The sequence below is a fragment of the Culex pipiens genome, chromosome 2 (assembly GCF_016801865.2).
Source record: "Culex pipiens pallens isolate TS chromosome 2, TS_CPP_V2, whole genome shotgun sequence".
Taxonomy (NCBI): domain Eukaryota; kingdom Metazoa; phylum Arthropoda; class Insecta; order Diptera; family Culicidae; genus Culex; species Culex pipiens.
The window spans coordinates 201,720,029-201,736,401 of NC_068938.1; the positions used below are offsets into that span (position 1 = coordinate 201,720,029).

Genomic DNA, 16,373 nt, shown 5'->3' on the forward strand with positions numbered 1-16,373 from the left:
ACTCCCGAAGTGTTTAAAATATTTAAATATTAAAAATGTTTAAAGAATTTGAATTATAAGAAGTTTTTAAATTTTTTAAAGCATTTAAAGTATTTAATGTTTATAAAGCATTTAAAGTATTTATAGAACTTAAAGTATTTAAAGAATTGAAATTTTTTAAAGTATTTGACGTACTTAAAGTTTTTAAAGTATTTAAAGTATTGAAAGAATTTCTTGAAATTTATTTAGTATTCAAATTTTTAAAGTATTTAAGTTTTTAAAGTTTTTAAAGTATTTAAAGTTTTTAAAGTATTTAAAGTTTTTAAAGTATTTAAAGTATTTAAAGCATTTAAAGTTTTTAAAGTATATTAAGTATTTCAATTATTTTAAGCATTTAAATTATATAAAGTATTCAAAGTATTTTAAGTATTTCAAGTATTTCAAGTATTTAAATTATTTAAAGAATTTAAAATATTTAAAGTATTAAACTTGTGAGGAACATTGAACTAAATTTGCTATTCATCTGCATTGACTATTTCTTATTCCTGATTTTCTGTTCTTCTTTCACTCTCCGAATCATCTGTCTCTTTTTTTGTCATTGTGAGGGGATCATCGATCCATCCGAATTGACATACTATCTTTTCATTTTTCTGCCTTTCACACTTACTACCAGTCTTTGTGAGGGGATACTGAGCTCGATTTGCTCTCCATCCGCATTGACCTTTTCAATTCAATTCAATTCAAGTTTTATTAGTGAATAATCATGATACAATTTGTTCATTTAAGTACATAACAGAGTTTTGGGGTTCCTTACAGCTGTGAGTTGTTTAATATTTCATTTAGAAACTCTAATTACTTTTAACTAAGGATTTAACAAAAGATAGAAAAAATTTAAAAAAAAACTATCTGTACTTGCTAAGGCATTGACCTTTTCTCATCTATGATTTTCCTTTTTATCAGTAGTTAGAATCAAAGCCGGGGATCGGGGAGGGAGCATCAGGGCAGTGGACAGTATGCTGTAATGGCGGAGACTGGATGTGGATAGTGGAAGACCAGAACTACGTCAAAAGGGGAAAATAGTTTATTATTTGTACAATTCTCAAGGATTGTCCAATTAATACATCTATTGTCAGTCTCCAGCTGTCTGCCGCGCCCTTTTAGGCCCCCAACGGGGTTCGAGCCCTGTTTTTCAGCTTTGTCAGACTTTTTTCGGAGTTATTGGAGGTTACTGTCGGAAGGAGATTCTCTTCCCCTGAGGACACCGTGAGTGATTTTGCTTGTTCGCGTCCAACCACCCCTTTTGGCCCTTCATACGACAGTAATTTGAAAATGATCCTTTTAAGTCTGAGCCACTGTAATTCTAGGCAACCGCTACATAGGTCATCCTTGTGGCCCATCAAATCAAAGTCCAATAAACCAAATTTCCAGTTTTTGCTTTTTGGGTGTTTTTGAAACCGCCTTGAGTCAGGGGTATTAAAAAACACCCAAAAAGCAAAAACTGGAAATTTGGTTTATTGAACCTTTTCAAAAAAAAAAAAAAAAACTCCAGATTTTAACTAAGGCCGTTGCAAATATTTATGTCCCTCGGCTCTGACCAAAGTCGAGGGGGGGGAGGGGGGGGGGGGTTTCAAAAAAAAATAAATATAAAAATTGAAATTACAAGCCTAGGTTTCAACATTTGGATGGAAAAAGTGTTTAAAATGCTTTTCACAGGCGTACAGTTGCTTTCCAATCATTAGTTTTGAAAATATCGAGGTATTGACGGAATTTTTTTTCCCCAAAAAAAAAAAATGATTTTTGTGGGACTGTACATTGGTATTTCATGAAAATTTTAAATGTTTTCAAAGAAGTTCAAACATGCTAAATATGATTATAAACGTGGGAAAATGCATTTTAACTGGTTTTCAGTGGGTTAGACTTTAATTTTCATTAAAATTTTGAAGTTTTTCGAAAAATAGTTTTTTTTGCCCCCTGACTTTTCAGGCCAATTGTGAAGTAGGGGGGGGGGGGGGCGACATATACTTTGAAAAATATTTGCCCAAAAGAACAAAAATAAGGACAAAAAAATTTTTTTCGTCCTTTCAATTTTACGCCCTTTTCGTCATGTTACTCCCCATAATTTTGACACTAGACACCAAAACTTAGGCTTCAGTGTATGCAGATGACAGCCGTAGCATCCCCGTGGTTGCGAACCAACATTTTCTGAATTGATATAGACGAATCCACTTTGAAATGGTTGCTAGGTGGCTAATTTTAAACAATAAAATGGTTATTTATAACATGTATATTTTTAATATGTTAAGTATTTGATTTCACGCAGAAAAATAAGGCATATTTGAATCAACAAAACGTTTTGTTGATTTGAAAATCATAATTTTTGTTGAATCAACGCTTAACGTCAAAGCAGCTTTTTCAAAATAACAAAAGACTTTTGTGGAATCGAGAAAATCAAGGTTTGTTTCAACGCAAAATCGGCATTGATTATATTCAACAAAAATTTTGTTGTTTGAAACCTCGTACAGGCTGATTCTACAAAACTTTTTTCTGCGTGTTTAAAAGAAATTAATAAAAGTATGTAAATCGAGACATTTAGTATGGGAGCTGTCAAATCTCTGTCTATAAAAAACCTTTTGTAGGCGTACCATGTTTCATTGTGCTCAGAAAAATATGTTTTATTGTTGTGTGAAATAAAAATCGTAATCACAACTCGAATTTAGGACCCAATTCGAAAATCACACGTCTTTATTTGTCACACTTTACGTTGGCACGTGCGTTTTGCGAAACACTTCTAGACTTCTTTTTTTTAATCTTTAAAGAATCCCCTTCGAAAACAAAAAACTTTGTAATCCGCAGTTAAATCAAGACCGCATTCCAAATAGGCGTAACGATATTTGTTTTTGTCTTTTTGTTTCTATGTTTAATGAATTGATAATGTATTTTATTGACACGGTCTTAAATTTTTTGATGTATTTTTTAATATTTGTTAACAAAAAAAAAGCCAGCAAAAACATCACCAGCGATAAGATAATGCTACCGACTGACAATTATCTATATCTGACGTTGGGAAGAGGCAGACAGACCTGCTTACCTATGTGCTCTGCTCTGTTCACCAACGCAAGTAAAAACGTTTAAAACGTTTCGCGATTCACGCTGTTTACGCCCCAGTGAGCAAAACAGCTGTGCTGTGGCTTATGCCATCAGCAGCTTGCCCCGTAACTACGGTACGGTGGGTTTGAATTTATTTGATTGTTAGATTTATTTTTTCCAATTTGAAGAAATTATTAACAATTTACCAAAATTTTCTCAAATCATTCAAAAAATACTTTCGCTCAAAATTTCCTTCAACCACCCACCGCCGCAACAAATCGTCTCATGGTGAGCATTGACTTCACCACCATCCCATCATGCCTAGTAAGTAGGTAAATCCGAGCTCGTCTCACAACGTCGATCTCATCGCGAAACAACGCACCACCGGTGAACCTTTGGCTCGTTAGTCAGTGTGCTGCTAGCATTGACCTTGATTGTCGTCAGCCGAGCCACGACGACCTCGACGGGGCGCGAATTCGTGCGACTTTCGCAAAACAAGCCGTATCAGCGCCGCTGCATAACATGCAAAATCTGACTGCAGTAGTTCACTACCACCACTAAAGTAAGACTTAGTACGTGGTGATGGTGGCTAATGATGCGCATTCCGCATACCGGTTTCAGACGGTAATTAACCAGTTAACTGCGAAGCTGGATGGAATTTAATTAAAATTTGGATAAGTGTTATCTAGGGGAGAGGAGTTAGTTTTCAACCTCGAACAAGTTGTTTAATATAAAACCGTGATTTATTAGCAAAAATAGAAATTATTTGATCGATCATGAGATCATTATTACAAACAACAACAAAAAAACCCTGGACTGTGATAAATTTGTAAATTTCTCATAATTGCATATGTTATTTCGTAAAAAAAACGTCTGGTAATGTACACAGAAAATAAGTTGAATTTTGGAATGTTGATAATTTGGTAGGTTGAATATTACCTCTTTTTTTTGAGTAATATTAGATAAAAAATTTGTAAAAATGTGAACCTGATTAATATTCATCAAAAACTGATGAAAATTCATCATTTTCTGGGGTAAATTTTTTTTTGACGCAAAATCTGTCACCATTTCCGGATCAATATTACCATCTTTTTTTTCTGTGTAAACTAAAAATGGGAATATTTGAAATAATATACGAAAAGATGTGAATTTGCAGATTTCAATATCTATAGAAGCAATATTATACATTTTTCTGACACAAAATCTGTCAACATTCCAGAATGTACAGCAAAAAATCCGATGGTAAAATCGCATGCAAAAGCATCAACATTGAGCAATTCCAGCTCAAATCAGGATTTTTTCTGGTACTTTTGTATCCGACCCTCTCCGATTTCAATGAAACTTTGTAGACATGTAATACAGTAATACTCGAAAATAACATTTGGGAAGGGCGTAAGGTATTAAAACATTTTTGCATTTAGCAATTTGAAAATCACTGTATCTCGAATCCGTTGCATCGTATCAAAAAGTGGTCAAATACAAACTTTTAGGAAATTATACGGGCTTTCTAAAAAAAAATACACTGAAATAAAAATACACACCACTTCTATGAGATTTTTTGATTTTTGAGTTTAAAAGATAAATTTGAAGGTGATGTCACGATTTTTTTTCGTTCAAAATTTTTAATTAAATAGTTTAAGATATTACAAAAAGACTGACGAAAAATGCAGAATGGTATGTGTCTCCTAAAAAAATACAAAAATCGTCAAAATTTTCAAAACCCTCCTAAAAATTTAACTTTTAAACTTAAAAATCTAAAAATCTCATAGAAGTGGCGTGTATTCTTATTTCAGTGTATTTTTTCAGAAAGCCCGTCTAATTTCCTACAACCAATGTTAAAGAACGAGAGGATAGTCCTCACGAAAAGAAACGTGAGGAAAGTGCTATTTTGCGAGAGTATAGTCCTCTCGCGTGTTCATCCGTTCATTGGAACAGTTCATCCTATTGAGTGGCTTATATGGTCAAATGACCGCCACTTAGTCACCGAACCATGGTGGCCCATACGGCAAAGGCACGGTTCAATATGCCGAAGGTCTTGGGTTCGAGTCTCGGTACAGGTACTTTTTTTTGATAGATGAACTTTTTTTTAAAGATGAACCCATGAGTAAAGTACTCTCGGTAAATTTGGGATTTGTCCTCTCCGTCCGCACACAGTACCATTTTACTACCGAATCGTGCTCTTTATCCTCTCGTATGCCGATGCCCAGTTCTGGGTGTACAAGTTTGTCTTTGACTAATATTTGATACAATGCGGCTACGAGATACAGTATTTTTTCAAAATGCAAAATACAAAAATATTTAAATAACTTACGCTTTTCTCAAATGTTATTTTCGAGTGCAATTGGCTCCATATACACAAAAATGGCTTACCAGATTATTGATTTGAGCTGGAATTGCTCCTTTGTAAGCAAAAACATATCAAAAACGTGTACACAAAAAGCATTTACCGAAGAAAACAATTCAGGTCTGCTCACCCCAAAAATAGTCGAGAGTCATATTCATATTACAAAGTCCGCGCCCCATCCCTCTCTGCTACACTTTTTTTTTACTGTGTGTACACACTTAGTAAAAAATTCTGTAAATTTGGAAGGTGTAATTTTGACAGGTTGAATATTACCTCTTTAATGATGTAATTTTACCTCAACTGAAAATGTGACATTATGCCAGAAAAGATGTAAAATTCCACCTTTTCAGAGATAAAACTACACATTTTTTCTGACATAAAAGATGCACAGAAAAAAAATCATTGTAATATTACATCTGGGAAGGGGTAGCTCTTTTATATCAGAAAAAATGTGCAATTTTACCTCTGAAAATGTTTACCGAATTTCGGTTGTAAGCTGAACTTCATTACCGAATTTCGGTAATTTTTAAACGAATTCGGTAATTTTCAGTTTACCGAATTTCAGCAGTTGAAAGTTCGATAAAATTTACCGAATTTGGAAAAAATCTAAGTGTGTGATATTACTAAGAATTTTATCACTGTGTTTGTAAAGTATATTTAGGGGAAATTCTCGTATGTTTGGCAGGCACTCGCTCCTAACTCCATCCAATTTGCTAATTTTTACTATTTAAACAACTAATTTTGCAAAACTTTTGATAGAAACTTGCTTGCTCACTTCTTATTGAGCTATTTATCACTCGAGTTCAGTTGAAAACGCTTTTAATTAGCTTTAATTGAATGTCAAAGTTCTGACCTGCCAACATTAGAGGCACGCTGGAATTAGATGCTGTTCCCCTAATTTCGTTTTCATTGTCTAAAACTTTTGAATTTTTGAAAACTTCGGCCGATTGAGAACATGTAGAAATAAAATACACATTAAAAATCATGTTAATTTTACGTCTACATGGGTAAATTTTTCATGTCAGAAAAAATATGTAATTTTACCTCTGAAAATGTGTAATCCTACCACTTTTTTGTTTTACGTTTTCAGTCTGAATGTAAATAAAATTACATCATAAAAGTGGGAATTATACAAAATTATTAAATAACACTTTTTAAGTTAGTACTTTTTTGTGTTTGTTAAATTATTTTTTTCATTTATTTGTAAACAAAAATCATGGTAATATTACATCGGGTAATTTGGACTGAATTTGTGTCAGAAAAGTAGTGAAACCTACCTCTAAAATTGTGTAAATTTTTTTTAGGGTGTAATTAACGTGTAATTTTCCAACGAAATGTCAAAAAAATAATCAACGATTTGCAGTTTTCATCAACCGGGTGCATGTGATTCATCGTTTCCATGTCCGGCAAATTAAAAAAAAAAATGTGTAAAAATTCAAGAAATATTTTTTTTCTTTTGTTTTGCGTATTTCTGGAGCAACATTTGAAAGGGGCGGTACGACATTGCTCTTACGGCCTTTCGTCCCATTTAAACGCATGTAATGAAAGGCCGTAAGAGCAATGTCGTACCGCCCCTTTCAAATGTTGCTCCAGATTTGTTCAATCTGCGGTCCTGAGATTTGAGGCTTTTTTTAAGGCTACGAATTGCATTAATTTATTTGTAAAAATCAAGTTGAAAAAAGCATTAAAAATAACTAACAGCTTAAAATTGAATGTGAAGGTATTTTTTATTTGTAGATTTTTTTGTTTTATTTCATTTGAAAATTTTAAACTCATTTGCAAAATGCTACATTTGACTCTTTTTTGCAATGGCCATTGCATTTTTTTTTCAATTGAATGCCCCGTTTACTTTTGCATTTTTGATTTAATAAGGTCTTTTTAATCTTTTTAAAAGTTTCGAATTTAAAGCCTCAGTATAAAAGTTAAGATCGGAAATAAGAAAAACTTAAAACTTTATAAAAAACAATATTTGAATTAATATTGAGCATATTTGTGACAGTAGCATATATTTACCTAATATTGTGTACCCCTATCCCCATTTTGTGATACTTTCTGCTTAAAAAGTGGGTTTTTTTTAAATGTTTAACAAACTTTGTTCTTATAATTGTAATATGAAAAATAATGACATTTAAATGCATTTGAGTAGTTTTGTTGTATGCTTTTTAATGTCAACATATTTGAGACCATAAAATCATTTGAGCAATTCTCTACGAAATCGGTCTTTTTTCTTCAATTTTAATTTTTGTATTTTTTAATCCGGCTGAAACTTTTTTGGTGCCTTCGGTATGCCCAAAGAAGCCATTTTGCATCATTAGTTTGTCCATATAATTTTCCATACAAATTCGGCAGCTGTCCATACAAAAATGATGTATGAAAATTCAAAAATCAGTATCTTTTGAAGGAATTTTTTGATCGATTTGGTGTCTTCGGCAAAGTTGTAGGTATGGATACGGACTACACTGGAAAAAATAATACACGGTAAAAAAAAATTTGGTGATTTTTTTATTTAACTTTTTATCACTAAAACTTGATTTACAAAAAAACACTATTTTTAATTTTTTTTATTTTTTGATATGTTTTAGAAGACATAAAATGCCAACTTTTCAGAAATTTCCAGGTTGTGCAAAAAATCACTGACCGAGTTATGAATTTTTTAATCAATACTGATTTTTTAAAAAAATCGAAATTTTGGTCGTAAAAATTTTTCAACTTCATTTTTCGATGTAAAATCAAATTTGCAATCAAAAAGTACTTTACTAAAATTTTGATAAAGTGCACCGTTTTCAAGTTATAGCCATATTTAAGTGACTTTTTTGAAAATAGTCGCAGTTTTTCATTTTTTTAAATTAGTGCACATGTTTGCCCAGTTTTGAAAAAAATATTTTTGAAAAGCTGAGAAAATTCTCTATATTTTGCTTATTCGGACTATGTTGATACGACCTTTAGTTGCTGAGATATTGCAATGCAAAGGTTTAAAAACAGGAAAATTGATGTTTTCTAAGTTTCACCCAAACAACCCACCATTTTCTATCGTCAATATCTCAGCAACTAATGGTCCGATTTTCAATGTTAATATATGAAACAATTGTGAAATTTTCCGATCTTTTCGAAAAAAATATTTTTGGAATTTTCAAATCAAGACAAACATTTTAAAAGGGCGTAATATTGAATGTTTGGCCTTTGTGAAATGTTAGTCTTGATTTGAAAATTCCAAAAATATTTTTTTCGAAGAGATCGGAAAATTTCACAAATGTTTCATATATTAACATTGAAAATCGGACCATTAGTTGCTGAGATATTGACGATAGAAAATGGTGGGTTGTTTGGGTGAAACTTAGAAAACATCAATTTTCCTGTTTTTAAACCTTTGCATTGCAATATCTCAGCAACTAAAGGTCGTATCAACAAAGTCCAAATAAGCAAAATATAGAGAATTTTCTCAGCTTTTCAAAAATATTTTTTTCAAAACTGGGCAAACATGTGCACTAATTTAAAAAAATGAAAAACTGCGACTATTTTCAAAAAAGTCACTTAAATATGGCTATAACTTGAAAACGGTGCACTTTATCAAAATTTCAGTAAAGTACTTTTTGATTGCAAATTTGATTTTACATCGAAAAATGAAGTTGAAAAATTTTTACGACCAAAATTTCGATTTTTTGAAAAAATCAGTATTGATTAAAAAATTCATAACTCGGTCAGTGATTTTTTGCACAACCTGGAAGTTTCTGAAAAGTTGGCATTTTATGCCTTCTAAAACATATCAAAAAATAAAAAAAATTAAAAATAGTGTTTTTTTGTAAATCAAGTTTTAGTGATAAAAAGTTAAATAAAAAAATCACCAAATTTTTTTTACCGTGTATTATTTTTTTCCAGTGTAGTCCGTATCCATACCTACAACTTTGCCGAAGACACCAAATCGATCAAAAAATTCCTTCAAAAGATACAGATTTTTGAATTTTCATACATCATTTTTGTATGGACAGCTGCCGAATTTGTATGGAAAATTATATGGACAAACTAATGATGCAAAATGGCTTCTTTGGGCATACCGAAGGCACCAAAAAAGTTTCAGTCGGATTAAAAAATACAAAAAAAATCGAATGACCGAAATCCTAGAGAACTGCTCATTTAAAACAAATCATGGAAAAAGTAATTAAAATGGTTCAAGATGAAAAAAAAAAAATAAAAATGATAAAACTAAGTAAATCCAAAAAAGTTGAAAATTTATGTTCTAGTCAAGGTTCTAGTATAACTGATTGATTTATCTTCCATTTTTGTGCGATTAATTAATTCCATGACTCGGAAAAAACCCTTCTCGAACTAAAGTTCCCAGCATAAGTACTTTCCCGGAAGTAGATCTAATTACAACTCAACTCGGAAAAAGACTCCTCTAATCCCCACCCATTCGAAACGCAAAACAGACCTTTTTCTTCTTTATTTTCTGCAGAAAACAAAGGTATCGAATTCGCGTGACCTTCGAAAAAAAAAAACATACCCAACCCAGACCCATGAATAGAAATAACAACAAATCCATTGAGTAAATTGGTCGCTCCCTGAACGACGCCGCCGTCCCGGTTCCAAGTTCCAACGCAACAAAAAACAATTATAATTCGAGTTTGTTTGTTTTTGTTCTTGGAAAATTGCGACGGGGCAAAAACATAAACAACTCAGCAAACTGAAACCGAGAGGCGAGCAAATCCTTTGCCGTGCCATTAAATGGCAATCCTTCGACGGGGAAAACGGACGAATGTGGCTCGTTTTCTCTCGGGGATCCACCGTCCACCGAGTTGTATGCCCCGAGCAGATGGCGGGGCGCTTAAAAAAACACGGTTTGTTAATTTGAAGGAACGTTGCTGATGAAATAACAAACTTTGATATCACATTGAACATCTTGGAATCACAGCTGCTAATTTTATTTATATTCTTTGTATTCTTTCTGTTGATGATTTTTAAAAGGACAGAGTTTGTTGTTATCAGCCACATTGTAACAATTTTTGTTCTTATAGACGGTTTATTAGCATATTTTTTTCAATAAATTATATTTTGTTTTTTTTTAACAAATTATGTTTTCACAATCCAACAAACCGTGTTATGTTTCAGCAAATTTCCTCTACTCGGCCCCCCCGAGAGTCCTCGGGGAACGTTTATTTATGAACGGTACACGTACCGGAAGCCAAACGAAAACTTTGCCCATTCCATTCCGGCGGGGTAAGAAGCACATTCCACCTACGCAACGAGAAGAGATAGAACACGACTTGAAGGCGAAGAAAAAGTTGCGCCAGGAAACCGGAAGCTGTGTGAATGCTTGGCGACGTCCGGCTGAATTTTTTTGTGGTGGAGAAGTTGGACAAAGTTTTTCTTTTGAAAATATGCTTTTTGGTAATTACTTGGTGGAGTTTGATGGTTAATTTTTGGTTTCTCAATTTTTTTTTGCTAAATTCAAATCGGAAGTTCGCGAGTCTGATACTGTTGGAGGTTGCTGTTTGTGTTTATTTCTCTCGTCACACCAGGGTGCCGTATAATTAGAGCCCTTATATACTAACTAGCAGTCTTATCTTATCTCGAGTCACGAGTGTAGCTCGGGGAGCTTGACTTTTGGCGGGTTTGTTTACACAACCAGTAGCACGATGGGCTTATTTTATTATTTGAAGCTCGGTTGCAGTTTCTCGGTGGGTTAGTATCTGTGCTGAAAGTTGACTAACACTGCGTGGAGAATGACTAATTGCCATACAAACTTTGACTAGAGGAAACATTTTTGAAAATAAAGTAGCGAACGTTTTTTGAGCATAGTTTATTGCAGTATGTTTAACAAATTTTGTTCTTATTTAAAAAAATCAATTGCACTGTAATATTTTACGCTTTTCAGTTTTTTTGTTATGTTTGTTAACATTTAATGTCTAACCAAATAACATAATTTGTTAATTGAGAAAATGTATCCCATTGACAAAAACAAAATTTGTTATTATGCAGTACATAACAATTTTTCAAGTGAATTAATGTTGACGTTACGTAAAACAACACTTGATGCTGTTTGTTTATCAAATTTTGTTCTTATTGAAATCAAATGCATTTTTTCAAATGTTTTTTTTCAATTTTGTTTTTGTGTTTGGCAAAATTGAGAAATAACATAAAGTCAGCTAATGAAACAATATTATTAATTTGCCGAATTTTCTTGACAAGGCGAAGAGAATTGACGTGAAATAACATGTCTTGTTACATCGTAAAATCCCTCCAAACATCTCACCCAAAAAGAACAACCAATCTTCAAGGATCTACACGATTTCGAGAACAGGATTAACATGTCTAAGCTTCTTGGAATAAATTCGTTTCAACGGCAACAACGCGTTGGCGGAAGTTGGCGAAACGTCACGGGGCGTGACGTGTGACATTTCAGCGCTGGGCTGCTTGCCTGCCGGCGGACGGAAATTTGCGATATCCTTCCGCGTGCTCGTTTGTTGAAAAGATATCGTTGGATGAATACCCTCTTCGAGTCAGCAGTTTGGAATTTTTCTCCAGTTTTTTTTAAATATTTTTTCGAAAAGAACAGTTAGACATGTTTTTCATGGCAAATTTAAGAATTGTAGTTAAAAAAAAATACAAATTCGAATTAAATTTGAAAGTGTACATTTATGCATTATTATTGAAAATTGTAGAATAAGATGTTCAAAAAACATTAATCATAAGAATTTGCGGTGAAAGCGTCGTGATTCGAGCTTGAGGTGCAGCAAGTTTAACCTCGTGTTGCACGCGAGGAGCAAATTATCGATCCATCGTCGTCGTTTGAGGGTTCAAGCATCGCCGTGAAGACGGCGATGTTCTCATCACTGCTGGCGATTACGTGTACGAGGTACGTTTATCGCGCAGAGATCATCTTTTTAGTGTAGGTCGTCAAAGTTAGAGTTAAAAGTAATTAAATAGTTTGATTTATTGAAAAACATCTAGAATTAATAATAAATTTATAAAAAAAAACCTTATTCTAACTTCGGAATGTGCTACATATTTGTGAGTCAGTAATTATAAAGTCACTCCTTAACACACCAACATTGAAATTCTAATGCAATCGACGACCGCCCAAGAATAAATGTTAACCTACACAAAAAAAAAAATCTCAAAATCGTGAATTAAATTCACGAATGCGAGAACCACGGAATAATCGAACACCATTTTTTCAAGGTTGTTAATCAATAACATTATCGTCGATAATATTTTCGTCTGACGATATCGATAATGGTATTACTCAAATTTTCATAATTGAGCAGTTCTCTACGATTTCGGTAATTCGATTTTTTTGTATTTTTTTATCCGACTGAAACTTTTTTGGTGCCTTCGGTATGCCCAAAGAAGCCATTTTGCATCATTAGTTTGTCCATATTTTCCATACAAATTTGGCAGCTGGCCATACAAAAATGATGTATGAAAATTCAAAAATCTGTATCTTTTGAAGGAATTTTTTGATCGATTTGGTGTCTTCGGCAAAGTTGTAGGTGGGTCATTCCACCCGAAGCGGAACAGCACTTGAAAATTACCATCTCCGATTCTGCTCAAATTTAGCAGAGCTGTTGAGACTATCAAAACATGCAAAAATCCCGAATTTCATCCAAATCGGACCACCCCCTCCATTTTTATACCCTCCCAAAAAATCGACTTTTTGACGATTTTTGAGCAAAACCCCTATCTTCAAACGACGATAACTCAGGAACTGCAAATCATAGAGGGTCGGTCTTAGACTCAATTTTGAAGGAAATTGGACGTAGAATGCATTTCCGTGATCAAAATTTAGATTAAAATATGTTTTCTACCTGTATTGCGCAATTGAAAACTTTCAATGGCCGTATCTCAAAACAGCCCTATTTATTTTTTAAATTTGACCTCACCATCGTATTCCCCGGCCAATTTTACATAAGAATCACTTATCGACAGAAAGGAATATGTTTCGTTCCAGAGATATCGAATTTTAAAGTTTTGAGTATTTGAGATTACCTAAATTAGCTACACTCGCAGCATCTGCTAGAAGCACTCGGGCGCGTTGATCAATAATTACTACCTGGTGTTCTGTATGATGAATTATTTTTATTTTTTATACGATTTTAAGATTATTAATCCCTTGAACAATCTATATTTTGTTTAAGGATTATTTATTGGGTAATTTAATTTGAACCATATCAAGTAAATTTTGAACTTTTAATATTTATTTGCAAATACTACAGCGTTTTTACAATATAATTTTATCATTTTCATATCATTAGGAAAAATATGAAAATAATACAATTTCATATTTTTCCTAATTCCTAATTTCTTCTTTTATTTAAAGCGAGAATAAATGTAGAGCTGGCTGTAGTAGATGAAATAATTCTCATTGGTTGCCATGTGCGGTAGCGAAATAGTGCCATTCAGCAAAAACTCCTAAATCTGCCATACGGTTTGAAAGATTGATCATATAAAACCGATTTTTTATATTGTGAGCCAGTTTCATCTGAATAATTGATAATTTTTTTTTCAATTCTGATAAATTTAATTTCAAAAACAAAACCATATTTTTCTGATACATGTGGACAGCAGCTGTATCAAAAACAAAAACAAGAAACCAACACAACTGAATTTGATCTTAATCAGATCATAAATCAAATTAATCTTTGTGATTTTCTCACATTTTTCAGTTTTATACTTTCCAGAAATCCTCCTCCTTAATTATGCTTCACGAGAGTTTAATTCATGTTAATTCATAATTTTTAACACGATAATGTATCGTACACTTTTTCTTAAGAAGTGTTACTTACAAGATCAATTGCAATTTCCTGCTAGCTCTGTGTGAATTCCATTCTGCCCTGTATTGCGTGTCGTTCTTGCTCTGTCCTGTGGGCTAGCACATAAATGCACCGTATACTTTTTTTAAATTTAAGATTATACAGCAGTTTCCTACTAATTAACTAATGATTATTTGGGATGAAATCTTATTTCAATAAATAACCAGGTAGCAGTTATTGATCAACGCGCCCGAGTGCTTCTAGCATATGCGGCGAGTGTAGCTAATTTAGGTAATCTCAAATACTTAAAACTTTAAAATTCGATATCTCTGGAACGAAACATATTCCTTTCTGTCGATAAGTGATTCTTATGTAAAATTGGCCGGGGAATACGATGGTGAGGTCAAATTTAAAAAATAAATAGGGCTGTTTTGAGATACGGCCATTGAAAGTTTTCAATTGTGCAATACAGGTAGAAAACATATTTTAATCTAAATTTTGATCACGGAAATGCATTCTACGTCCAATTTCCTTCAAAATTGAGTCTAAGACCGACCCTCTATGATTTGCGGTTCCTGAGTTATCGTCGTTTGGAGATAGGGGTTTTGCTCAAAAATCGCCAAAAAGTCGATTTTTTGGGAGGGTACAAAAATGGAGGGGGTGGTCCGATTTGGATGAAATTCGGGATTTTTGCATGTTTTGATAGTCTCAACAGCTCTGCCAAATTTGAGCAGAATCTGAGATGGTTATTTTCAAATTTGCATTTTTTCTTGCACACTTCAGGTGGAATGACCCAGGTATGGATACGGACTACACTGGAAAAAAAATGACACGGTAAAAAAAATTTGGTGATTTTTTTATTTAACTTTTTATCACTAAAACTTGATTTGCAAAAAAAACACTATTTTTAATTTTTTTTATTTTTTGATATGTTTTAGAGGACATCAGATGCCAACTTTTCAGAAATTTCTAGGTTGTGCAAAAAATTATTGACCGAGTTATGAATTTTTTAATCAATACTGATTTTTCAAAAAATCGAAATTTTGGTCACAAAAATTTTTCAACCTCATTTTTCGATGTAAAATCTAATTTGCAATAAAAAAGTACTTTAGTGAAATTTTGATAAAGTGCACCGTTTTCAAGTTAAATCCATTTTTAAGTGACTTTTTTTTAAAATATTCGCAGTTTTTCATTTTTTTAAATCAGTGCACATGTTTGCCCACTTTTGAAAAAAATATGTTTGAAATGCTGAGAAAATTCTCTATATTTTGCTTCTTCGGACTTTGTTGATACGACCTTTAGTTGCTGAGATATTGCAATGCAAAGGTTTAAAACAGGAAAATTGATGTTTTCTATGTCTCACCCAAACAGCCCACCATTTTTCAATGTCGATATCTCAGCAACTAATGGTCCGATTTTCAATGTTAAAATATGTAACATTTGTGAAATTTTCCGATCTTTTCGAAAACAATATTTTCAAAATTTTCAAATCAAGACTAACATTTTAAAAGGGCGTAATATTGAATGTTTGGTAATAAAAAGCTAAATAAAAAAATCACCAATTTTTTTTACCGTGTATAATTTTTTTCCAGTGTAGTCCATATCCATACCTACAATTTTGCCGAAGACACCAAATCGATCAAAAAATTCCTTCAAAAGATACAGATTTTTGAATTTTCATACATCATTTTTGTATGGACAGCTGCCAAATTTGTATGGAAAATTATATGGACAAACTAATGATGCAAAATGGCTTCATTGGGTATACCGAAGGCATTAAAAAAGTTTCAGTCGGTTTAAAAAATACAAAAAAAAATCGAATGACCGAAATCCTAGAGAACTGCTCATGGACAAACTAATGATGGAAAATGGCTTCTTTGGGCATACCGAAGGCACCAAAAAAGTTTCAGCCGGATTAAAAAATACAAAAAAATCGAATGACCGAAATCTCAGAGAATTGCTCTAAAGTGTTTTTCGAAAATACTCAAATTGTCAAAATATGCAATATTGGTATCAGTTTATGGTTAAACGCTGTGAGAGTTGGATAATCATGCAAGCGGGAATGAGAGAGAAAAGGCAAATGTCAATCGCGAGTGTGTAAACACGAAAACGTGTTCGGCTATGTTCGGCACTGAGAGTTTCAATAGGGAGAGAAAAGCAGTTGTATTTGAGGCATGAATATTCAGGCGGGATAATTGTAGTTTCTGAGAGCTGAT

The 16,373-nt window shown here is 32.8% G+C and overlaps 1 protein-coding gene across 2 annotated transcripts in view; it reads left to right on the forward strand.

The window, feature by feature from the left end:
- Nucleotides 1–16,373, forward strand: part of LOC120418138 (endophilin-A) — a 141,119-nt gene that overhangs the window by 5,979 nt on the left and 118,767 nt on the right. The gene's annotated exons all lie outside the window — the stretch shown is intronic.